This window comes from Pelmatolapia mariae, linkage group LG23, assembly GCF_036321145.2.
Source record: "Pelmatolapia mariae isolate MD_Pm_ZW linkage group LG23, Pm_UMD_F_2, whole genome shotgun sequence".
Classification (NCBI taxonomy): Eukaryota; Metazoa; Chordata; class Actinopteri; order Cichliformes; family Cichlidae; genus Pelmatolapia; species Pelmatolapia mariae.
In genome coordinates this window covers 25706501-25712500 of record NC_086246.1, presented here as the reverse complement: position 1 = coordinate 25712500, position 6000 = coordinate 25706501, and the positions used below count along the sequence as shown (strand labels likewise).

The 6000-nt window shown below is 39.3% G+C and overlaps 1 protein-coding gene across 5 annotated transcripts in view; it reads right to left on the bottom strand.

Moving 5' to 3' along the window:
* The window catches only part of tmem198b (transmembrane protein 198b), a 35742-nt gene that overhangs the window by 8388 nt on the left and 21354 nt on the right, over window positions 1-6000 (bottom strand). Inside the window, exon 1 of one of the 5 annotated variants that reach the window (XM_063467095.1) lies at window positions 481-587. The exons of 3 other annotated variants lie outside the window; for them this stretch is intronic. The gene's annotated coding sequence lies outside the window, so the exon portion shown is untranslated. Of the gene's footprint in view, window positions 1-279; window positions 442-480; window positions 588-6000 lie in introns of those variants that run through there. One more of the 5 variants, XM_063467096.1, reaches the window with a different exon arrangement.

Below are 6000 nucleotides of genomic sequence, written 5' to 3'. Positions count from 1 at the left end.
CTTCTAAATCACTCTCACCTCGTCTTTCACCTCATTTCCTGCTGCCTCCATTATTCAAATCTCTGTCTGTCCTTGCCTGCTCCCTCCACGTCCCGTCTAACCTTTCATTCATGTGTTTTAGTCAATATAACTCTCACACTAACAAATTGCTTCATAGTAGTGTTGCTAATCTAAAAGCATGCACCTATGCACAAGTCACAAACTATTTAATTCACAATACACATACAGCTGCTGTAAAAGGATGTACACATCAGTTAAACAAATCCCCTCCTCTTTCACCTCCTTCCCACGCCTCCTCTCTCCTCCCTCCTCAGGCTGTTTTCGTCCTCTCCATCTCAGGGCAAGTTCAGTCCGGTTGTGGAAGGTTTCTGGGTCAGAGGTGCTTATGTAACTCCTGTCTGGGGAACTTTACTCTCCTATTCATGAGCTCTCCTCTCCTTTTCCTCTTGCCTGCTTTGTTTCTCTTCTCGCCTTCAGTACCTCTAGCTCCCGTCCGCTCCCGTCCGCTCCCGTCCGCTCCCTCTCGATCACCTGGTTTGGGTGCCACTCCTTTTCCCATCCTTCCCCACTTGCGTCATTCACCTTCCTCCCTCAGGATTTGATTAATTGCCTCCCTGAGGTTATGAAGGGGTTGATAAAAAAAAAAAAAAAAAAAAACTGGAAGTGAAAACTGCTTTGGCATGTTTGACAAAGTGCTCAAGACTGGAGCCAAGTACTAAAACATTATTATCTCTGGCTGCTGTTGCTCTGCATTTGACCTTTGATCTCTCTTCTCGAACGGCAAAGTAATTTTGTAAAGTGTCAGAACTTTTCTGCATAACATGGAAGCACTTTCACATTTTAGGAAATTAACTCTTGTCCTAAAAGTTTTTGCTGCAGTGCTGTGCTTGGATTAGAATAAAGTTAACAAGTACAAAAAGTACAGCGTATTTACAATGCAAGATGGGGAAATTACCATGAAACTGAACAAGTTACTTCAAACTACTCACATTATAATTTATGTTCCCATTCTTGTAAAATACAAGAAGTTGTGCAATACCTAAATTTAATTACACAGGTTGTTGATCAATGGTCATGACAATTTGCATATTAATGATCAAGGAACTGACCTCACAGCCCATTGTTCATTCAGTGGGCAAGGTTTAGTTATTGTGCAAATGTACTGTTTATGAGGTCGGGGAAACCTGCAGTCAGCTGAGACTGCAGAAGTCACTTGGATGAGTGATGAAACGTTTCTCCCACTGAAAACGCTACGTCCAGATGAACAGAATCAACCTTTGGGGTTAATTATACAGCACTTTAATATATTTACAGTATAATTATTTCTTCGTTTCCTGTAAAATAAAACTGGATTTGTTATCATCATAATTTAGTGCGAGTCACCTACACAATATTTGTATGTAAATAAAATTACATTGTGATTTTAAAATAAAGTTGAATTCTATTTAATTACAAGAAAATTACACCCTTAGCCTAATTATATAGTGTCACCTACAATTATTTATTATATACTACAGTATACCCCCGTGAAGTCGCGGTTCAAAGTTCACGGCCTCAGTCTCTCGTGGATTGTTCTTGTTTGTAGAAACCCTCCATATCCTCCATAAATTTTTTATGTTTTTTTTTCATGGCAATATCTATTTTTTCATGTATTTTAATGCTAAATTATTGAGAATTAATTTACTAAATAAATAATACATTTAAATCAAGTAAATTCGGTTAAATGTTCTGTTCTGTTAAAAACACAGCTTGGAAAAAATGCCTTTGTACTGAGAGGCGGTAGGTTTCAAAGTAGCCTATCCGGGAGCGTTATTCATCTCCCCCTATTCATGTTTTTTATTTTGTTCTTCTTAAAGCCCTGAGATACCACATATTTAGGGTTTAAACTATAACAATAGTTTACTTTGGGATTTCTTACTCTTTGCTTTATTACGATGTTTTATGTTTGAGATTTGGTTCTTCTAATGTTGTTGAGTTTAAGGTTTCCCCAGTTATGTCTGCATTTGCTTGCCTTCTGTGTGTCTTGCTCCCCCTCTCTCTGTGTCTTGTCTTAGCTGTGTGTTAGTTGTTTCCATGTTTTCCTCCTTGTGTTTCATCCTTGTCTCCCCTGTCTATCATGTGCATCCATGTGTGTTCTCACCAGCCCGTGATGTCTCTCGTCCTCTCTGTGTCCCTTGCTATCACCTCAGTTTCTCTCCAGGTCCCAGTGTCAAGCCCGTGTGCCTTAGTCTGTGTCTGAGTGTGTTTCCTGTTTTATTTTGACAGTCTCTCATCTCATCTGTTCAGTGTGTTCAGTTTCGCTTCACCTGTAATATCAATTCTATTTTCCCCATGTTCACAATTGCATGTGTTCAGTATTTTAGTTTTCCCAGTTTAATTCTAGTCAGTTTCCTCTCAGTTGCCTTCTGCCTTTTGTTTTTCATTCTTCTTCGGCCCCAAATAAACTGCAAATTTTTCTTTAAGAATCCGGTTTGCCTTCCTGCTTCTGCTTTGGTGTTCTCACTATTCCGAACTCCACTCCAATTTATAGGAACACATCCATAAAAACCAACAACCAGAACTCCTCCTAGTCCATCACATTGCAGTGCTTTAAGTGATTCTGCCTTCACAGCTGTCAAACGCTGAGCAGGTAAACATGCTGTCCTACTCACTTTCCCGCAGGGAAGGTGTTTTTTTTGTTGTTTTTTGTTTTTTTCTTAAAAAGGATAAAAGAAAATGAATGGAAAGGCTGGACAAACACAGCTGTGAGCATGTGTCAAATCAACAAATCCTGATCCTGCTGGACACAAAGTGGAGACTAAGTCCACAACGCTCTCTCACCGAGCAGCTCACAGCAAAAAGCTGTAAATTAGGAGGCAGAAAAGGACAAAAAGCAAATGAGAAGTCAAACAAACATGAGAACTGTTCCCACCTGACCACCTTATAGTCAGCTGATTTTTTATGCACAATAACTTTAGTACATTTAATGAAGCCATGCAAACTTTAAGCTTCATACTATCGATATATTGAGACTTACAGATCTTCATTCTTTCCTATCATTCTCGAGTCCTTATACCTTCATACGAAATTATCAGGGCAATTGCATCATCAATTTTACATCCAGTCCAAGCATCAAAACCTAAAGCCAAAATCTCACAAACTCTCAGAGCTCTTCATGTGGGAGAGGAGGCCATATCTGCCCCCCAGGCTGACCGTCTTCTCTCTCCCATTACTCACTAATATGAAAATATCGTATCAATTTTCAAAGCACAGTCTAAGGCCAGCAAACTGAGCAGCACTGCCTCATGACAGCATTAAACCCTTAATTTTATAGCAGAAATAATAATGACAGTATGTTTTCAGGTTAATGAATAATAGATGGCTAAATAAACAAGTTCAACCTTGCTAAAAGCGAATGATGTTTGGGGGGGGGGGTTCCAGAGGGGCATTTGCATTTCAATAGAACCGTAATGAAGCAGTTGCAAGGAAGAAGATGATGAATAAATGTGCAGTAGAGTCCCACAAAAAAAGGGGGAAAAAAAGGATTTCAGGCACTCATACACACTCACAGCACTCACGCACACACACTCCCTACGATTTTATTTTATCCCCTATTCATCCCAACATGTCATATTAATACTAATCTTTTGGCAGAGGATTAGGGGGTCATTGCCCAGTGACCCTGCAGCTTTTGTGTGTTTTTGTGTGTGTGTGTGTGTGTGTGTGTGTGCACGCGCGCGCGCGTGGAAACAGATAAAGAATTTTTTTTTTTTTTTTTTTTTTTTTTTTTTTTTTTTTTTTAAATGTGCATCATTAAATGTGATCATCCTCTAGGAAATGGAAGAAACAAAAGGCACAACAGACCACAGACAGAGGAATTCTTCTGCTTTTGCGGGATTCAACAAAAACAACAACAACCACACCGTTCTCCTCCTCCCACCCTGCCTGCTTCCTGTCTGTTGCTATGACAACGGTGGGATGCTGACAGACAGCCGACACGGGTCCTGGTCCGAAGCCTGACCAATAGAAGAGCAGCTTAAACTGCCATAGCAACAGCAAGAGAGCCAATCAATGGCCTAGTCTATTCCCCCGAATGTGTTCCTATACATTAGTGTGTGTGTGTGTGTGTGTGTGTGTGTGTGTGTGTGTGTGTGTGTGTGTGTGTGTGTCTCCTTGTTGTGAGGATATAAATCCATTCATGCGACCACTATGAGGATTGGACTTCTGTGCTCATAATGTAAATAATTAATAGCTCTCTTAATGAGAAAATCTGAGTATTCGGGATATAAGTGTGCATCAGTGTAACATCCTCTGAATTATGAATAATTATAAATACAATACTCCAGGATGAGTAGCCTCAGTGAACCCAAATGGATTTTTTTGTGTTTTGTCTGTGAAAAATACACAGACAGGTGAAATTGCAGGATTAAAAATGGATGCATCTCGCCAAGCTTCAGATTTTAGTTTACTTGGGCCCTTGGTGGACAACACAGCCTCAGTTGCCTCAGTTAAAGTCAGAGTTTATGATTCGGGTGCCAAAAAAATAATGTAAAAAAAATTTTTTTTAAAAATTCATTTATCAACAGTAACAAAGAGACTGGGCAAAAGTGTCCTCCATGGGAGAGTTCAATGCTGTTGTTTCTGTCTTGGATGCAGTTTGCCCTCGTGCTCCTGTCCTTTCATGCAATGAAAGTAAAAGTGATCCATCTCAGTAGGACATTACATTACTGTGTTACCAAAAAATGTAATGTGATTACACTAATATGTTACTCTGGAACACGTCACATCTAATACTGGTGCTAGGTGAAGAGTGAAGTGCTTTATAAACTCCAATGTATTTAGCTTGGCCTAAAGTAGGAGAGGGTAGAACAGCAGACTAACCTTAAACTTCATCGTGTAGTTTTGGTTAGTTGCATGAGTTACCCGGCATAACAAACATATTTTTAGATAATAAATGTGACTTACGTGTAGTCAAAATCAAAACCTGAAAGAAAAGTGCCGTTTCTTAAGATAAAAAAAAAATGAAAATTGTGAAATTTAGAAAGGTCTAACAGTTACTGGGAGTAACAAATGTGCAAATGCTGGCGCTCGTATCCACTTTTAGAAAGACTGTTTCAGTTATCTGCTGCACTAAATATGCACATAGGTGATGCCTACAGTCTCATAGTTCGTGATGTTTTCAAACCTAGATTTCTCTGGGTATGCAATGTGAGTGTGTATGTTTTTTTTTTGTTTTTTGTTTTTTGTTTTTTAAACATAAGCCAAATTATTATATAACACCCTCCACACTGCACCGGACATACTGATGACTTTCAGTCAGTTTCTAAAGGACACTTGATGTTTCTGAGTTTGTTTTATAATTATTTATCGCTTACTCCTCTCAGTCTTGTTTCCTGCCATCTCTCTGCTGTCAACCGTTCAACAAAAGGCAACAAGCATAACCCGACCTTCAAACAATGAAAGCAGAGAGGAAGGTTTTAAAATGTGTCTGCTTCCTCAGTCCCCGTGCTTCTCCACTGTTTTTTAAACGCGGCTCAAGTAGGACTGATGTTATTCTCTCGCTCTCTGAAGCCTGATGTGAATTCACTGTTCACTGTTCAGTGAATTCACACTAAACATAGGGCCTGCTCAGGCCCTACTCGTCTGCATTTAATGAAAAACTTGTGTAACCTTTTGTTGCGCAGCGAGCGGGTCGATCCATCAGCCGTGTTAGAAGGACAAAAAGAAACACATAAAAGTCCCCAAACAGAGAAATCAATCCCTGCTTTAAACAAGCTGTTTAAAAAAATAAATAAATAAATACATTTTTAAAAAAAAAACTGTTTGTTAATCAGTGAGTTAGAGGCTCGATTCGTTCCCTACGCTGACATCATCAGTGTGAACTCGAAGCCTCCTCATGAATAAAGAAACCATGGCTATTAATAAACAGCCTGGCTGAAAAATGCTTGCTGCATGCACTTATGCTACAGCTCAGCTTCTTTTCTTTCTACATTTAAAAGAAAAAAAAAAAGATTCTGGGTC